Source organism: Kogia breviceps, chromosome 12 (assembly GCF_026419965.1).
Source record: "Kogia breviceps isolate mKogBre1 chromosome 12, mKogBre1 haplotype 1, whole genome shotgun sequence".
Lineage (NCBI taxonomy): Eukaryota > Metazoa > Chordata > Mammalia > Artiodactyla > Physeteridae > Kogia > Kogia breviceps.
The window spans coordinates 49,018,059-49,038,732 of NC_081321.1; the positions used below are offsets into that span (position 1 = coordinate 49,018,059).

At 37.1% G+C, this 20,674-nt stretch overlaps 1 protein-coding gene across 2 annotated transcripts in view; it reads right to left on the reverse strand.

Annotated features, from left to right (window-relative positions):
• TAFA2 (TAFA chemokine like family member 2) overlaps positions 1-20,674 on the reverse strand; it is a 557,381-nt gene that overhangs the window by 423,879 nt on the left and 112,828 nt on the right. The window contains exon 2 of one of the 2 annotated variants that reach the window (XM_067009669.1): positions 3,438-3,543. The exons of the other annotated variant lie outside the window; for it this stretch is intronic. The gene's annotated coding sequence lies outside the window, so the exon portion shown is untranslated. The remainder of the gene's footprint in view (positions 1-3,437; positions 3,544-20,674) is intronic. 2 annotated transcript variants of the gene reach the window in all.

Below are 20,674 nucleotides of genomic sequence, written 5' to 3' on the forward strand. Positions count from 1 at the left end.
ATGCAATATTTACATCTAATATAACCAGAATCCTTTTATCTACCTGATTTTTTTAAACTTTTAATGACTATAGGAAACTTGTCATAGAGGTAAGATGGACATATTTTCAGATACCAAGCATTGTACCAAGAAGACTCTCTTGTTCACTGTTATTAAACGAAACATTTGTATAATAATAGCAGCTATCACTTGAGTACTTACCATATGTCAGACACAAATGTACTATTTACATAGTATCTTATTTAATATGTAAATCATTCAACGTACTAGGTATTCCATTAAAAGAGAAATAAGGAAAAAGCAGTGCCCATTATGGTGGACACGCTAGCTGTTCTTCGGATAGTAATAAAGTTCTAGGTGGGATATGGATGCCAAGCTAGACACTGTATTGAATATGTCCCCAGGCTCCCTTGCAGTTAATGTGGCCATGTGTCCAAGCTCTTATCAATGGAGTGTGGGTGGAAGCAATGCATACACATGTCACCTCACTTGCTTGAGTGGAAATCAGTGCAACTGGATTAGACACTCTCCCCCTTCTCATAGCTACGATGGCCATTCAGCTCTGTTCCTATTTGACTGTAAGCAGTAGAGCTACCAGCCAGATGATAATGCTTAAGACTGTTTATGGAACAACTATTTTGATGTCTATTTGTTGCAGCAGCTTAGCTACTCTAATTAATAGAGTAGTTAAGTAGTGTAGATCATACACACACATATGTATATACATACATGCAGCCATACATATGTGTGTGTTTTATAGTCAATAAACAATAGGGGCTTTTGTTTTTACTTTTGCAGGATTATTAATCCATTAACTTCCTTATGAGTAAGTACAGACCAAATCTCCAAGATCACCCACATGAGCTATAAATGAAACTATTGTCTTCTCATTATTACTGCTAATAACATTTCAATTGCACAGTTTTGAATTTAAATGTTATAGTTTACAAAACATTTCCAAAAACATTCTCTCTTGATCCTCATTACATTCCTTTTACTTTGTACTTAACCAAATGTATTCAGAGCAGTTGGTGACCTGCCGAATAGTACACAGCCCTCAACTAGCAAAGGAGGCACTAAACCAAAATCTGTGCTCTTTCAACAACTTCCGCCAATTCTTTTTTCCACAGCATTAACCAGCAGTTTTACTGTTATACAACATACAAAGCAGAAGGAATAAAAATATAACTTCTCATCCCCATAAGTATCCTCATGGGCTAGTGAGGACATTATTTAGATAAGATAGTTTTTCTGAAGGCCCTGAAGATATAGATAGCTGCTCAGGGCCACATCAAAGTCTCTGGGAAAAAATAATCTGAAACTGGAACCTTTAAAAAGGAGAAAGCTCAGAAGTGGAATTCTAATAGAAATGAAGCCTCAATGAATTTTAGATTCCTCCAGTATATTAGTCCAGATTTAGGTGATTAACTTTCTGAGATATTTAATATAAATGAAAATATTGCATATTCTTCTAATCCTAATTATTTATGGATCCATCAACCATAAAAGGAATTATTCAACACTAGATAAGTTATTAAATTCATTAATTACTAACCTAGAGAATTGTTGGCTGACTTGATTAGGTCTCTCTTTGAAACCAACAGTTTAAAGAAACGTCAATTAATTTGACACTAGTGATCTCAGAAGCTATAAAACATATGAACATGGTTTAATGAGATGCTTTTATTCTGTGTTGTGTTTTCATTAATTGACAAAGAAATATTCACTGATATTTTGGTTCAAAGTCACTGCATAAGCTGTCTTTTACGTAACAGTAAATTAAAAATTAAAATTCCTTCTTAAATTAGCAAGTAATGATTGTTTAATTACAAAAGAGGAAATGCTTGATAACTTCTTTCTCAACTGTTAAAAGGAAAGTAATATTGTTGGTGAAGAAATGAGGATTAGCATAGACTGTGGTTGATTTCTGTGAAGAAATTTATTTTAATGACTGTATCACTAAATCCCCCTAAGGCTATGCAAGAGGTATTATAAAGCATGGAAGAGATTTTATAAAGATACAAAACCTCTTTCTCCCTCAGCTGCCAGGATAAGGGAGAAAGAGGTTTGTTCCAAATTTGTTCCAATTCTCTTCCAAATTCTGACAACTTATCAGTATTTTCCAGTATTGCCTGTCTGTCTCCAGAGCTTTTTCTTGTTATCCCATATACTCCCCCAGGATGATTTCATCCATACCCGTGAATTCAACTAGCACCAAAACGCTGACTGTCAAACTCCACATCTTCAACACAAACCCCATGCTAAGTTCCCAAACCATATTTTGAAACCTCTACTTCTATATCCCAGGACTTCAAAATCAACATGTTCCAGATTTACTATCTCTACTCCCTAACCCACATCCAAATCAACTGTTAGCCCTCCTGTGTTACCTCTCTCAATGAATGGTTTCAGTCTTCTCCTGCAGTGCTTTGTCTGTGTTACTCTGGGTACACCCCTGAGCATCTAGGGCCTTCATATCACAAGAGCAATGCCATGCTTCCCAAGGAAGAGGGGAGAAACCTAAAATCCTCCACTCTTGTTTACTTTGGCCCTAGAGATCCATGCAGCCCAGCTTATGTGCATATTTCACAAATTTTTCTTGAAAACAATTCCTTAAGTTGCAACTATAGCCTTTCTCTCTATAAGGTCATATGTAGTCCACAGAGTCAGACTGTATTATTCCCAATGTCATGTTGTCATCTGCAACTACCCTTCTCTCCAAACTCCGCTCTCCAGGAACAATACACTAATATTTCTTTTGCAAGCTTCTTTCCTCCGAAAAATCCTAGCCATGCACACAGAAGCCTAGAAAAATTGCTGATCTCACATACCCAGAAACATTTGAATCTCTAATCTCAACTCTGTCTGTCTGTCTGTCTGTCTGTCTGTCTCTCTCTCTCTCTCTCTCTCTCTCTCTCTCTCTCACACACACACACACACACACACACACACACACACACACACACACACACACACACACACACACACTTCCAAATCTTCAAACTCAATGTCTGCGTTTCTCATCTCCTAACATTCACTTTCATCCCTGTCACAGGGGGAGGTAGTAAACTGACATAAAAAAAAAAAAAGAGCATAAATTTAAAATGAAGTTAAAAATGTATTTTATCAATTATTTTCAAATTATTCAATGTTTCTGATGGGTCTACAGGATTGGGGTCAACAGTGTGGCTTGATAAAGTTTTAACAGCATGTTGTTACTAAATCCATTATTTAAAATCAGTATTTCTATCTGGAATACTGGTTAATCTGGGCCAACCTATTCATTTTTTTCAGAAGCTGCTCATAGAAAATAAATCAAGTAGCACAGTAATGGCAAAGCCAATCCCTTAATCTCTCCACATTAATTTTCTTCCTCTGCACCACAAATCAGCACAAATTTAGAAGCTTAAAACAGTAATTTATTAGCTCATAATTACCTAGGTCAGAAGTCCAAGCATAAAGACACTGTTTACACTGCTCAGTCTCACAGTCTAAAATCAAGGTGTCGGTCAGGCTGTATTCTCATCTGGAATGCAGCTCCTCCTACAAGATATGAAGTTGAGGCAGAATTGAATTCCTTGCAGTCATTGGACTGTAGTCCCCAATTCTTTGTCTGTCAGCTGGAGACAGATCAGATCTCAGAGGCCAGCCTCACTCCTTGCCATGTGATCCTGTCCATCTTCAAAGCAAGCAACAGAGATTTTCCCTTGTGTCAAAAATTCCCACTCACTGTGAATCTCGTTCTGCAGGAAGAGTGTGGTCCCTTTTCAAGACTGATCTGATGAGGTCAGGCTCACCAAGGAAAAATCTCCCCCTTTATTTTTTAACATCTTTATTCGAGTATAATTGCTTTACAATGGTGTGTTAGTTTCTGCTTTATAACAAAATGAATCAGCTATACATATACATATATCCCCATTTCTCCTCCCTCTTGCATCTCCCTCCCACCCTCCCTATCCCACCCCTCTAGGTGGTCATAAAGCACTGAGCTGATCTCCCTGTGCTATGCAGCTGCTTCCCACTAGCTATCGATTTTACTTTTGGTAGTGTGTATATGTCCATGCCACTCTCTCACTTTGTCCCAGCTTACCCTTCCACCTCCCTGTGTCCTCAAGTCCATTCTCTACATCTGTGTCTTTATTCCTGTCCTGCCCCTAGGTTCTTCAGAACTTTTTTTTTTTTAGATTCCATACATATGTGTTAGCATACGGTATTTGTTTTTCTCTTTCTGACTTACTTCACTCTGTATGACAGTCTCTAGGTCCATCCACCTCACTACAAGTAACTCAATTTCATTTCTTTTTATGGCTGAGTAATAGTCCACTGTATATATGTGCCACATCTTCTTTATCCATTCATCTGTTGATGGACACTTAGGTTGCTTCCATGTCCTGGCTATTGTAAATAGAGCTGCAATGAACATTGTGGTACATGACTCTTTTTGAACTATGGCTTTCTCAGGGTATATGCCCAGCAGTGAGATTGCTGGTTCATATGATAGTTCTATTTTTAGTTTTTTAAGGAACCTACATACTGTTCTCCAAAGTAGTTATATCAATTTACATTCCTACCAACAGTGCAAGAGGGTTCCCTTTTCTCCACACCTTCTCCAGCATTTATTGTTTGTAGATTTTTTGATGATGGCCATTCTGACTGGTGTGAGGTGATACCTCATTGTAGTTTTGATTTGCATTTCTCTAATGATTAGTGATGTTGAGCATTCTTTCATATGTTTGTTGGCAATCTATATATCTTCTTTGGAGAAGGCAATCTGTATAACTTCTTTGGAGAAATGTGTATTTAGGTCTTCTGTCCATTTATGGATTGGGTTTTTTTTTTTTTTTTTTTTTTTTTTTTTTTGGTATTGAGCTGTTTGTAAATTTTGGAGATTAATCCTTTGTCAGTTGCTTCGTTTGCAAATATTTTCTCCCAGTCTGAGGGTTGTCTTTCATCTTGTTTATGGTTTCCTTTGCTGTGCAAAAGTTTTGAAGTTTCATTAGGTCCATTTGCTTATTTTTGTTTTTATTTCCATTTTTCTAGGAGGTGGGTCAAAAGAATCTTGCTGTGATTTATGTCATAGAGTATTCTGCCTATGTTTTCCTCTAAGAGTTTTAGAGTGTCTGGCCTTACATTTAGGTCTTTAATCCATTTTGAGTTCATTTTCTGTTTGGTGTTAGGGAGGGTTCTAATTTCATTCTTTTACAGGTAGCTGTCCAGTTTTCCCAGACCACTTATTAAAGAGGCTGTCTTTTCTCCACTGTATATTCTTGCTTCTTTTCTCAAACATAAGGTGACCATATGTCTGTGGGTTTATCTCTGGTCTTTCTATCCTGTTCTATTGATCTATATTTCTGTTTTTTTGTGCCAGTACCATACTGTCTTGATGACTGTAACTTTGTAGTATAGTGTGAAGTCAGGGAGCCTGATTCCACCAGCTCCATTTTTCTTTCTCAAGATTGCTTTGGCTCTTCAGGGTCTTTTGTGTTTCCATACAAATTGTGAACTTTTTTGTTCTAGTTCTGTGAAAAATGCCATTGGTAGTTTGATAAGGATTGCATTGAATGTGTAGATTGCTTTGGGTAGTAGAGTCATTTTCACAATGTTGATTCTTCCCATCCAAGAACATGGTATATCTCTCCTTCTGTTTGTATTATCTTTAATTTCTTTCATCAGTGTCTTATAGTTTTCTGCATACAGGTCTTTTGTCTCCTAGGTAGGTTTATTCCTAGGTATTTCATTCTTTTTGTTGCAATGGTGAATGGGAGTGTTTCCTTAATTTCTCTTTCTGATCTTTCATTCCCCTTTTTGAAGCTTCATCAGATGCCTAATTCAGGCTCACATTTGAAGAGAGGGAATTATATAAAGACATACAGCAGAAGGTAGAAATCTTGTGGGCCATCTTAACACTCTGCCTCCCACAGTAACCTTCCTACTTATAATAGTTCTTTCCTACCACATAATCATGCACTAGATTGAATTACCTCCTGGGCAGGGAGAGGAGGGAAAAATAGAAAAAGAACAATAGACATGGGGTGAAGAATGTATGCTACTGTTATGGCTTCTTTGATTTCCACGTATGTGAACTTTACAAAATTCTAAAATCTATACATTATTCAGTGTGGATCTAGTAAATCTCTGAATTTCTCTGGCCTTCAATTTCATTATTTATAAAACAATGATTCCTACTTTGAATGTATAGTAATGATTCCTATGAATGTATAGTAAGACTATACATTCATACATAACATGTTTATAAAATTTACTAGGTGACCAAAAAGAAAAAAATGGCCTCAACTTCACTTTATATTAATGTCCGTGAAGAACTGTCTATACAACTATTCGTGGAAAATATTTTCACAAATGGTCTATTTTCTCTTAGCATTAAAACCTTCCCCTAAGTATTACTTCTACTTATAGAATTAAACTACCTTTGCTATTATTGAATCATTTTAACATTTCAAGTTACCGTCACAATTATTGTCACATTAATTTTGTAATTTAAATAAGTCTAGTAAAATAGATAAGTATGTATTACTTTTCTCATTTTACAAATGGAAAAAAAAAAACCTGAGTCTGAAAATGTTAAATAATTTTTCCTAGGCAAGTTAGGAAGAGAACCAAAAGCAGATTCCAATTTTCATTGAGCTCATGAGCTCATAGAGTCTTTTGATGTGGGCTCTAAAGTCAATAAAAGACAGTAATTACATCATGTTATCAAAATAATAACCAGTTTCATTCAATCACAATGGAACATTTCAATTGAGTTCTGAGAAATATCCATTATAATTTAAAAATACAGTCTCTTAAGAATAATGTGTCATTCACTCAGTCACTGAACAGTTAATACATTACAGTAACTAGGGGTCCACCATGTTCTACAGTTTTGTTCTTTTTTTCCATTTAATCCTTGCTACAACCCTTTGAGAGTGGGCACTATTATTATCCTCATTTTACAGATGAGGAAACTAAAGCAAAAAAAAGATACTTGCTCAAAATCATACACAGTAAGTGGTAGAGCTGGAACTTAAACTCTCACAGTCTGGTTCCAGAATGGAGGCTCTTACCAGTAGACACTATTGCCTCAATAGACATGTTGCTGAGTGTCTTCTAAACTCAAGGCACTGGGAATTTATTCTGTACTTTTTTTTTTTAAAGTAATGGAGATTATAAACTGAAGCAGCAATCTGATCTGATATGAACCTGTTATATCTGATATGACTATGACATGATCTAATATGAATCATCACTTTGGGTAGAAAATGCACTGCTACAATTTCTATAACTTTCACAATGGTAGAGACCACTGTTTTCTTCTAACCTTTCTGTTATTGGAAGAGAGTTTTCATTTGTAAAGAGTTACAGAACATAGGAAAATGTTTACTGGACACCCCCCAAAGTCTGATTAAACATTTCTCTGAGGTACATGTCAAATACAGCTTTTATCTTTTGAGATACATCTGTATTTTAATACTCTCTCTCTCTTCCTCACCATCAAAACAAAAACAAAATTAAATAACAGAGAGTTTTGTTTTGTTTTACTGTTACCATTTTGGTTTACTTCCTTCCAATAATTTTTTTTATTGGAGTATAATTGCTTTACAGTGTTGTTAGTTTCTGCTGTACAATGAAGTGAATCAGCTATATGTATAAATATATCCTCTCCCTCTTGGACCTCCCTCTCATCCCCCACCCCATCCCACCCATCTAGGTCATCACAAAGCACTGAGCTAGGCTCCCTGTGCTATGCTACAGGTTCCCATCAGCTATCTCTTTTACACATAGTAGTGTATTTTTGTCAAACCTAATCTCTCAATTCATTCCACCCCTCCCCTTCCTCCCTTATGTCCACACATCTGTTCTCTACATCTTTATCTCTATTCCTGCCCTGCAAATGAGTTGATCTGTAACTATTTTTCTAGATTCCATTTATATGCACTAACATATGTTTTTTTTTCTCTTTCCAACTTACTTCACTCTGTATGAGAGACTCTAGGTCCATCCAAATCTCTACAAGTGGCCCAATTTCATTCCTTTTCATAGCTGAGTAATATTCCATTGTATAAATGTACCATAGCTTCTTTATCCATTCATCTGTCAATGGACATATAGGTTGTTTCTATGACCTGGCTATTATAAATAGTACTGCAATGAACATTGGGGTACATGTGTCTTTTTGAATTATGGTTTTCTCTGGGTATATGCCCAGTAGAGGGATTGCTGGATCATATGGTAATTCTACTTTCAGTTTTTTCAGGAACCTCCATACTGTTCTCCATAGTGGCTGTTATCAATTTACATTCCCACCAACAGTGCAAAAAGGTTCCCTTTTCTCCACACCCTCTCCAGCACTATTGTTTGTAGATTTTTTGATGATGGCCATTCTGACCTGTGTGAGGTGATACTTCATTGTAGTTTTGATTTGCATTTCTCTAATAATTTGTGATGTTGAGCATCTTTTCTTGTGCCTCATGGCCATCTGCAGGTCATCTTTGGAGAAATGTCTATTTAGGTCTTTGGCCCAATTTTTGATTGAGTTTTTGTTTTTTGATATTGAGCTGCATGAGCTGTTTATATATTTTGGAGATTAATCCTTTGTCCGTTGATTCGTTTGCAAATATTTTCTCCCATTCTGAGGGTTGTGTTTTCATCCTGTTTATGATTTCCCTTGCTGTGAAAAAGCTCTGAAGTTTCATTAGGTCCCATTTGTATATTTTTGTTTTTATTTCCATTACTCTAGGAGGTAGGTCAAAAAGGATCTTGCTATTATTTATGTCAAAGAGTGTTCTTCCCATGTTTTCCTCTAAGAGTTTTATAGTGTCTGGCCTTACATTTAGGTCTTTAATCCATTTTGAGTTTACTTTTGTGTATAGTGTTAGGGAGTGTTCTACTTTCATTCTTTTACATGTAGCTGTCCAGTTTTCCCAGCACCACTTATTGAAGAGGCTGTCTTTTCTCCATTGTATATTCTTGCCTCCTTTATCAAAGATAATAACCTGTTCCATTGATCTATATTTGTGTTTTTGTGCCAGTACCCTACTCTCTTGATTACTGTAGCTTTGTAGCATAGTCTGAAGTAAGGGAGCCTGATTCCTTCAGCTCCATTTTTCTTTCTCAAGATTGCTTCAGCTATTTGGGGTCTTTTGTGTTTCCATACAAATTGTAAAATTTTTTGTTCTAATTCTGTGAAAAATGCCACTGATAATTTGATAGGGATAGCTTTGAATCTGTATATTGCTTTGGGTAGTATGGTCATTTTCACAATATTGATTCTTCCAATCCAAGAACATGGTATATCTCTCCATCTGTTTGTGTCATCTTTGATTTCTTTCATCAGTGTTTTATAGTTTTCCACATACAGGTCTTTTGCCTCCTTAGGTAGGTTTATTCCTAGGTGTTTTATTCTTTTTGTTGCAGCAGTAAATGGGATTGTTTCCTTAATTTCTCTTTCTGATCTTCTGTTTTAGCGTATAGAAATGCAAGAGATTTCTTTGCTTGAAATCTGTATCTTGCAACTTTACCAAATTCATTGATCAGCTCTAGTTTTCTGGTGGCATCTTTAGTATCCTCTATGTATAGTGTCATGTCATCTGCAAACAGTGACAGTTTTACTTCTTCTTTTCCTATTTGTATTCTTTTTATATCTTTTTCTTCTCTGATTGCTGTAGCTAGGACTTTCAAACCTATGTTGAATAATAGTGGTGAGAGTGGACATCCTTGTCTTCTTCCTGATCTTAGAGGAAATGCTTTCAGTTTTTCACCACTAAGAATAATGTTTGCTGTGGGTTTGTCGTATATGGCCTTTATTATGTTGAGGTAGGTTCCTTCTATGCCCACTCTCTGGAGATTTTTTTTTTTTAATCATAAATGGGTGTTGAATTTTGTCACAAGCTTTTTCTGCATCTACTGAGATGATCATATGGTTTTTATTCTTTTGTTTGTTAATATGGTGTATCACATTGATTTGCATATATTGAAGAATCCTTGCATCCCTGGGATCAATCCCACTTGATCATGGTGTATAATACTTTTAATGTGTTGTTGGATTCTTTTTGTTAGTATTTTGTTGAGGGTTTTTGTGTCTATGTTCATCAGTGATATTTGTCTATGATTTTTTGTGTGTGATATCTTTGTTTTGGTATCAGGGTGATGGCCTCATAGAACAAGTTGGGGAGTGTTCCTTCCTCTGCAGTTTTTTGGAAGAGTTTGAGAGGGATGGGTGTTAGCTCTAATAACAGTGAGCTTTTGTTAATCTGAGTCTGAACAATATTTTTTATAGCTGCAAACCCAAATCATCATTTACAAATAAAATTTTATTCTGCTGTTAGAACTTTGGTTTGTCTCCAAGAGTTTCAGCATAAGACAGAAAAAAATGCCTTATTTGTTTTAAACATTATTTTTATGTAACAATGGCCAGATAGATAGTGAAGAAACCAGTATAGGAGTATCTTAAGCACACTGGAGCCTCAACAGATTATCTCTGTCATTAAAATATCTAGAACACTTAAATTATGTTAGTAGCCTTAGCCTTTATGTGATTTTTAAATATTTTTATCACTTAATTTGAATTCTTCCCACACTGCTGACTGCTACTTGGATAATGCTTTATTCTTATTGTATATGTGTGCTTGTGTGTGTATGTTTCAAAAGATACATTCAAGAAGGGATGCATCAGTATTCCCTGCATGTTTTTAAACTGAACTCCAAATTCAAAAGATTTATGGCTTAAGTATGAGTACACAGTACATTTCCCCAAAACAAAAAAAAAGCCAATCTTTCATCAAAATATGTACTAGGTATGCAAAGGGAGACAAAATCATCTAGCAACCACAGTACACTTTTCTAGTATTTCCTCTCACATTTTTATGTTCATTTTCCTTTCACAATTTTCAAATCTAAGTTTACAGGAAAGCTTTTTGAGAGCACAAAACCACTTCCCAATTATAGTCTTGATACTTAAACAGCTTATCTAATACTTGTTTAAATAATGAACCCAGGGCTTCCCTGGTGGCGCAGTGGTTGAGAGTCCGCCTGCCGATGCAGGGGACACGGGTTCGTGCCCCGGTCCGGGAAGATCCCACATGCCGCGGAGCGTCTGGGCCCGTGAGCCATGGCCGCTGAGCCTGTGTGTCCGGAGCCTGCGCTCCACAACGGGAGAGGCCACAACAGTGAGAGGCCCGCGTACCACAAAAAAAAAAAAAAAAAAAAAAAAAAAATGAACCCAATTATGACAGTCATTAGCATTTTTCCATTTGCTCTTCTCTAATTATAATAATACAGTACAAAAGGTAGAGATGTAATACAAGTGATGCTAAAGGAAGAAGTGCAAAGTCAGATTCACAAGAAGTAGGAAAAGTCTCTTGGCATCTTTACCAATGCACAGTTGAAAATGTTTGCCAAAACCTGAGAGCAATGTTCGGACATGAGTCTGCAATAATTCTTATGAGAAGAGAAATTCTGCTCCCCCTAAAGGGGGAAAAGAGAATAGTCAAAGGAAGTTCTTCCTCCAGTGGTTCATTTACTTCTGTTGAATTTTTCCTTCCTAATTAGTAGGCCTCAGACTATCATCAACACTCATGCCTAGAGGTAAAGACTGGACAAAGAAATAGTAGAGACAGCAGACAGATATTTGAATGATAGAAGCTTTAAGAAATACTCTAAAACCCACCCAGAGAATTTATTTTGTTTTCTTTTACCATAATCTGTAGCATTGAAAAATAAATCTCATACTTCAAAAAAATTGGTGAGAGAGGAAAGTTCTAAGCAAGACATGTTGGCATCAATTAAAACATTTACTAAGGCTTTCCTGGTATAGTAGTTGTTCCCCTATGACTCCAGAGCCAGAGGGTGTATGCAAAATTCAAGTCTATTTGTGATTTGAGCTTTTAAAATATCATCCAAGTCTCTTTCTTTCCTCAAAAAGAGCAAGAGAACCCATTTAAGGTGCCTAGAAGCCACTGCATTCATCACACATGACCTCAAGCTTTAGGATCCATGAGGAATTCCTCAGTTGCTGCTTTCATTAAGAATTAAAAGATCCAAATGTTGTTGGTCTTGTCAGATCCCTCTCTTGCCAGGCTTCTCCAAGATAAATGCTTCTTTGCTATCTGTGCAAGTTCCCATCCCCCATTCCACAGCCAAGCAGAGTGAGTACCGCCCCCCAGACTGAGACAAGGCTGTCTGCCACTGTCCCAGGCTATGTAACCCTAGATCCAACCTTCAGTCCCTCCAATCTCTATCGTCAAGGAAACTGATTTGTCTTTTTATCAGATCTCCCTATCTCCATCAGCAGATTTTTTCACAAATAGTATAAGCAGATTTTCTTGAGGTAAGAGGAGGGATTATAGAAAGAAGAGTCTTCTCTACCCTCCAATCAATTATTAAGGAGAGGAATGCCAAAGTTTTTAGGCCCATTTCCTCCACTGTGGGTCATGGTTCATAATATGTTATAAACCATAAATAGGACTGGATTACCCCAGTTAAATAAACTAGCCAAAGTTAAAGTGAAAAGATATCTTATATGAAACATAAAGAATCAAAAAGAAAATCTATTCTGAAGCTCATATCCCCCATTTCTTCTTTGGACAAAAGAAGATTTTTCAATGTTTGTTACACTGCCTATGTTAGGTTTTAACCCAGTCTTAGTGGAGTGAGGTAAATTAAGTCTCATTAACCATGCTTCCAAGAGTATAACTTTTAGGCTATATGGTCACAAAAGAAATAAGAGCAGAAGAAATTTGACCTGGAAGGTGACCAATACAAATTAAATAAACTCTCATGCTAGCACAAGATTCTATGATTCTAATAAGTAAACATTTATTTGCCTTAGAAACTTCATGTGAACGTCTTCTTTTGTTCATTCATTTCACATTTTAATATGTGCCAAACTCTGATGGAAGGACTGAGGATACAATGGAGAGCAAGCCAGGCATGATCTATAATCTCACTGAGCTATTACATTTTATGGGAGTGATAGAAATAAAAAAATAGAACAGGTACTATATACCATACACAAAAATTAATTGTAAACGGATTAAAGATTTAAAAGGTAAGAGGTAAAACTATAAAAGTTTTAGAAGAAAACATAGTGGAAAACTTCATGACATTGGATTTGGCAATTATTTCTTGTATATAATATCAAAAGCACAAGCAAAAAGAAAAAATAGATAATTTGGACTTCCTCAAAATTAAAAACTTTTGTACATTGAAGGACACTATCAACAGAGTAAAAAGGCAACTCATAGAATGGGAGAAATATTTGCAAACCATCTATCTGATAAGAATATATTCAGAATATATAAAGACTCCTATAACTCAACAATAAAAACTGATTAAAAAATGGCAAAAGACTTAAATAGGCATTTCTGTAAAAAAGATAAACAAATGGTCAATAAGCACATGAAAAAGATGCTCAACATCACTCACCATTAGGGAAATGTAAGTCAAAACTACAATAAGATACCACTTTACATCCATTAGGATGACTAATATCAAAAAAACAAATAAACAATAAACAAACAAAACCCACACAGAAAATAAGTGTTGGTGAGGATGTAGAGAAATTAAAACCCTGTTCACTGCTGGTGGGAGTGTGAAGTAGTGCAGTCACGATGGAAAACTGTATGGTGGTTCCTAAAAAACTTTATCATGGAATTATCATATAATCCAGCAATTCTGTTTGAGTATATACCCAAAAGATTTGAAAGCAGGGACTCAAACAGATATCTGTATGCAGAGCAGTATTACTCACAATAGCCCAAAGATGAAAGCAAACTAAGTGTCTATCAATGAACAAATGGATAAACAAAATGTGGTTTACATACATACAGTGGAATATTATTCAGACTTAAAAAGGAAATAAATTCTGACATACGCTACAATATAGATGAACCTTGAGAACATATCCTAAGTGAAAAAAGCAATCACAACAGGACAATTACTGTATGATTTCATTTACATGAGGTATCAATACTTTAAGTAGTCAAACTCATCGAGACTCAATATAAAATGGTGGGTGCCAGGGACTGGGGCAATGGAGGTATAGGAAGTTATGGTTAATGGGTATGGAGTTTCCCACTCCCACTCTTAGGCATTTACCCAGACAAAACTACAATTAAAAAAGGTACATGCACTTCTATGTTCATAGCAGCACTATTTACAATAGCCAAGACATGGAAACAAATATCCATGAACAGATGAATGGATAAAGAAGATGGGGTATATATACACAATGGAGTATTACTCAGACATCAAAAAGAATGAAATAATGCCATTTGCAGCAACATGGGTGGACCTAGAGATTATCATACTAAGCGAAGTCAGAAAGAATGAGACAAATATCATGATATCACTTACATGTGGAATCTAAAATATGATACAGATCAACATATCTATGAAACAAAAACAGACACAGAGATAGAGAACAGAGTTGTGGTTGCCAAGGGGGAGGGAGGGGAGGGGAGGGAAGGAATGGGAGTTTGGGAATAGCAGATGCAAACTATTGTATATAGGATGGATAAACAACAAGGTCCTACTGTATAGCACAGGAGACTGTATTCAATACCCTGTGACAGATCATAATGAAAAAGAAATACATATGTATAACTGAGTCACTTTGCTGTGCAGAAGAAATTAACACAACATTGTAAATCAACTATACTTCAGTAAAATTTTTAAAACGGGTATGGCGTTTCACTTTAGGAAGATGAAAAAATGTTCTGGAGATGGACGGTGGTGATGTTTGCACAACAGTGTGAATGTCCTAAAAGCCACTGAATTTTGCATGTAAAAATCATAAATATTATGCCATGTGTATTCTACCACAATTTTAAAAAGAGGATAATTTCAGATACTGAGAAGTGTATAAAGAAACATAATATGATGGAGTGACTGGAGAAAGGGTGAAGACAGCATTAGAATGAGCTAGAGTACTCAGAGGAAGTGACATCTTTCTGAGATCTGAATGATAAGAGTCAAAAAGGTAAGACCTGAGGGGCAAACATTACCTTCAAAGAGAAGAACAAATGCAAAGTCCCTGAAGCAGGCATGAGCTTTGTATTCCAAGGACTAGAAAGGGGGCACAATCGTGAGGTCCAGGAACATTGATACGGGTGACCTACAGGAGACATGTAAGGCATTGTTGCCCACGGAAGCTGTGCAAATCTTCTTCTAAAGAAACTGTGAAACCTTGGGAGATTCTGGAGCAAGGGTATTATGTGATCTAGTTTGTCTGTAAAAGATCACTTGGGCTGCTGTGTAGAAGATGAATCATAAGAGGGCAAGAATCAAAGCAGATCAATTAGGAATTGTTACAACAGTACGGAGTAGACATGATGATGGCTTAGAATAGATGATAGGCATGGAGATGGAGATAAAGTAATATATTCAACACATGTTTTGAAGGTAAAGCCGACAAATCTTGCTGATTTACTTATGGGCAGGGTAGCTGTATATTCCCGGCTTGCCTGGGACAAAGCTGATTTCTGTTGTCCCAGTTCCCTGTAGAGTTAGTGCCTCTTTTATTCTCAACATTATCCCAGTTTGGACAATAAATCATATAGTTGCCTGAGCCATGGGGAATAAAGAAAAAAAGAAGAATCAAGGATGACTCTTCAGCTTCAGCAACTAGAAGTTTGTGGTTTTGATGTTTCAAAGACAGTCTGTTAACAGTATCATTGAGAAGAAAGAATATAGTTAGAACTCTGAATTCCATTTGTTTTATCCATGAATTCTTTCTGCCCCTGTTCCTCATTCCATCTCAATTCAGTAGGTATGTACGCATCTCAAAACTTCAGTAGAAAAAAAATAATAATAATAAGGCCAACTGAGTCAGCCAATTAAATGATAGCTCAAATAACTGGCCAGAAAATACATGAAAAAAAGAGCAATTTCCAGGAGGAGTAGCATGTACAGGAGGGGCTCTCGTGGTGCCCCCAGTCATTCTGTTCATGCAGAGACAAAGATCATGGAAGAGGATCGCTGGTCTGGCAAGGCTGGGAGAATGAGCTGTATCCTGAAACCTGGAGCCTGCAATCGGTTTATACCACAAAGTGAATAGAAGGAAAGACTGAGGGGAAGCCTCACGGAAAAAAGCCCTAAAGAGAGACTGCTTACTCCACAGCAAATGGCATTGACATTGAGTTAGAAAACACATCAGAAGTGGGGAAATAAGGCTATGTAAGAATTCTTCCTTAGAAGGATGTTAGTGGCACAAGGACACCTTGCATCTAAACAATTAGAAGTGATGGAGTTAGTCCTATGGAAAATTTGGAAGTCAAGAAACAGGTTTGGATATCTGGAAGTTGTCATTTACTGAAATACTCTCAGGGAGGGTCAGACTTATTATTTTGCATTCTGAGGAAAAAACCAGGCTGACCTGTTATCTATTCTTCTCACAAAACACACACACACACACACACACACACACACACACACACACAGCAAAACAAAACAAAAATTCTAAGGATACAGTGTTGCTTTTTCTTTTCCTTTATCCAAAGGAGAAGCAGTAGCAATGAAAAAATTCTCTAAAGTTTTCTTCTTAATTCTGAAGTTCAACAGATTTCCTCAAGGCCAAAATAGGATTTCAAACCAAACCTGAGACAACTGTTAACCAAATGAACACCAAAGCTTTGTACTGCAACTATTCTCCTTTATTGATATTTGAAGGCTAGTTAGTTACGATTAAACAATCTTACTACAAAATGAACCAATATACTCTTTAAAGTGATTGATAATTGACTAGGGACCGTCAGTGAATGGGATCTGGGTAAAGAAGCAAACAGAAAGATTAGTTGTGTTTCAAAGGGAATGGCAGTACTTCCCCTGCTACCCATAATTTCTAGCGTATTTTAAGCCTCAGTTTTGTGAACCATCTACATACTATGATTTCCAGTATTATCTTAAACGAAAGAACGCTAGCAGTGCCCAAGGACTCAATACTGATTCTTTCATTTCCGTAACTGATTCTGTCAATTGATAGCTTTAGGATGAGACAAACAGGATATGAAGAACAGCAGGACTGAACTAGAGTCTAAATTCAGCTGTACCATCATGGTGGGGATGGGGGGAGCACAAGGGAGGGGGTCAGGGTGTGGCCAGGAGAGAATAAGAATTCCTTTAGGCCAATTGAATCTATTCTATATTCCTGTTAACCTGGTCCAATCTTTTAAAAACATATGGTTCACAGAAGGATCTTTTAAAAACCATAGAGTTAAAACAAGTAATTGCTAAAGAGTCATTAGAATTGAAGGTTACGGGAAGTCCCCTATTTTTTCTGGTTTCCAAGATCAACAGCTGCCGGTAACATATTTGATGAGGCTTTTGCCTATACAAATATCATTCATCTTGCCACCCTCATTTGCTTTACTTTCTTTTATTTATTTATTTAAAAAAAATTTTTTTTTGCGGTACGCGGGCCTCTCACTGTTGTGGCCTCTCCCATTGCGGAGCACAGGCTCCGGAAGCGCAGGCTCGGCAGCCATGGCTCACGGGCCTAGCGGCTCCGCAGCATGTGGGATCTTCCCGGACTGGGGCACGAACCCGTGTCCCCTGCTTTACTTTCTTGACAGAGTTCTTTAATCACAGATATTTCCACAGATCCATCAAACCTCGCTCATCATTCTATCCTGTAGTCAGTACTAAGAGGGATATCATCACAACGTTGTCCTTTATGAGTTATGTGCTACCTAAATATTATCACTTCTCACAAGGTTGCCTGCACGTGACGTTCCACACATAGTTACCTCAGGCCCTTGCAGTGTCTGCTCATTTCACTTAACATTAGAGTCTTGAGACTTACTTCCCTGGTGGCACAGTGGTTAAGAATCCACCTGCCATGGGCTTCCCTGGTGGTGCAGTGGTTGGGAATCCACCTGCCAGTGCAGGGGACATGGGTTCGAACCCTGGTCCAGGAAGATCCCACATGCCGCAGAGCAACTAAGCCCAGACGCCACAACTACTGAGCCTCGCTCTAGAGCCCGTGAGCCACATCTACTGAGCCTACGTGCCACAACTACTGAAGCCCATGCACCTAGAGCTTGTGCTCCGCAGCAAGAGAAGCCACTACAATGAGAAGCCCGCACACTACAACAAAGAGTAGCCCCGGCTCACTGCAACTAGTGAAAGCCCACACACAGCACCAAAGACCCAACACAGCCAAAAATAAATAAATAAAATAAATAAATTTATTTAAAAAAGAAAATCCACCTGCCAATGCAGGGGACATGGTTTGGATACCTGGTCCAGGAAGATCCCACATGCCACGGAGCAGCTAAGTCCATGTGCCACAACTACCAAGCCTGCGCTCTAGAGCTCACAAGGCACAACTTTTAAGCCTGCATGCCACAACTACTGAAGCCTGTGCTCCTAGAGCCCGTGCTCCGCAGCAAGAGAAGCCACTGCAAATGAGAAGCCCGTGCACTGCAATGAAGAGTAGCCCCTGCTTGCGGCAACTAGAGGAAGCCTGTGCGCAGCAACAAAGACCCAACGCAGTCCCCCGCCCCCAGCAAAAAAAATTAAAAAACATTAGAGTCTCCCTTGGTTTCAGTTCACATTCAGATCTTGGCTTTTTTAGTGGATACAATTTTAACATGATTTCAAAATCATCTTTAACCTCTAGTCCAGTAAACTCTCGGGGGATTTATTCAAAAATTTCAATTGGTGGACTGAATTGAAAGCTTTTTCTACAAATAAGTGATGGGCTATAGGAAATTGGACTCTTACTAAAATTTCCTGGCAGTCATTTATGCATCCATAATCCAATAAAAAATTTTCAAACTACCACAAAGTTATCAAAATTATACTGCAAAATCAAAGAAAATAGAAAATAAAATATGTTTCTACTTTGGAAAATAGAAGCATACTTTTACAGTTTGAAGAACAGTGAGGTTTCTAAACACAACAGTTGGCATCACTTTGAGCAATCTGTTGATTTAGAAAGAGAAAGAGCATGCCTCAAGACTGTGTGAATAAGACATTTTCCTTTCGTGATTGAGGAATAATTGGAGGCTGAAATAGGGTCACTATCAATTCTAGTGCTAAAGCCTCAAGGTCAACTGAAAAACTAGTCTGTTCTCTCTTTCTTTTCTACAATCGTTTAATTACCCCCTTTTTTTCTCTTTTGAACATGACAAATATTTTTTCTAAAAAATAGATAAAATCCCAATTGTAACCTTCATTTTCCAGCTTAAATATTCCTAGTTTGATCAAGATAAATGACCAAAGTTATCTCTTCTTTGGCTCTTTAGTCCTTTCCAGAAATCTGCCACTTTTGTTAAAACATCTCATAAATCCTTCAGAGCATAGCCAGCATGGGCCTAAATTTGATTTCTAACAATTAAGACTGAATAATGCTGGCAAAGCTGGATTATTTACAACATAATATAGATATTCATGCCTAGTCTCCATTGTTTTCCCACTTTTAGGAAATTTGAACCAAAGATTTGAATATTCACACACATAATGTAGCAAAATTGATCAAACAGGTATTTTTAAGTTCTTAATATGCACCAAGCATTTTGCTAGGTACAGACACAGCCTTTTCTTATCTCAGGTGCCAAGGCAAAGAGTTGGCTTGAAGTCCCAGTGCAAATTCTACATTTCTCATCCAACTTTCCTGCAACTATTTCAGTCCACAGTGATTCTCTTTTCCTAAGCAACTGTAGCATTTATATCTATATTTCTCAATTTAATTCAAGGCAGTAAATGTCTATTTGACATTAAATATCATTACAGACCTTGGCACATGCTTAGCATACAGTAAAAGAATATTAAACACATGACTCCCTCTTTAACATAACATATATACTTACATAAACACATGGAAAACCCTTATGTAACATTTCTCCAGATACAAGTCTTATATTTTTATGCCCGGTTCCTATCAGTAGGGGGTGGAGAAGAATAGGATCACCAAACTACCCATGAAGAACTGATCGATCAACTGATAGTCTGACCAGGTAATTCATATCTCATATAGCTATTTGCCATCTTTTCTCATTTCTCATATCTCCAGTGCAATCATTCGAAGCCACACTTAAATTAAGAGCCACACTTAAGTGATCCTAGTCCCTATATATTCGTTCAATGATTTGTCAGATTGAAGTCAAAGTATAAGTTCAATCACAAGACTGTTCCATAATTGGCTCATACCTGCTCTAGGAAAGAGATTTTGAAGCACCTTTTGAAGAGTTGTTATTAAGTGTTTTTAAATGTTTCCAATGAAGAGTAAAACATTCTAATGGCTATCAACAGAGTACCAAGTTGAGTGACACATTCTTTTCAGCTGATCATTATCAGGTGTGATACTGGGCAACAACAGTGAATTTTTTAAAAGGATAAATAATAGCCACCTATTGGCATCTGTACCCACACACTCTACCTTCTTTCTTGATAACATGGAACCATCTGTGCTCCTAGTTAAGCTCAACCCTCTGTTTGTGCACTAGATGCCATCCGCTCACACTTACTCAGGAACACTGATCCAGCTTATCTCCCCTTGCTCTTACATGAGCAGATTGTCCCTCTCATAGATCATTACCATAGACACACAAACATGCTGTGATTTCTCCCATTTTATTTAAAAAAAAAAAAAATTCTCGACCTCATTCCCCTGTACCTTCATCTCTTATCACCTCATTTCTCTCTAATCCTTTCTTGCAAACCTCTTTTAAAAAAT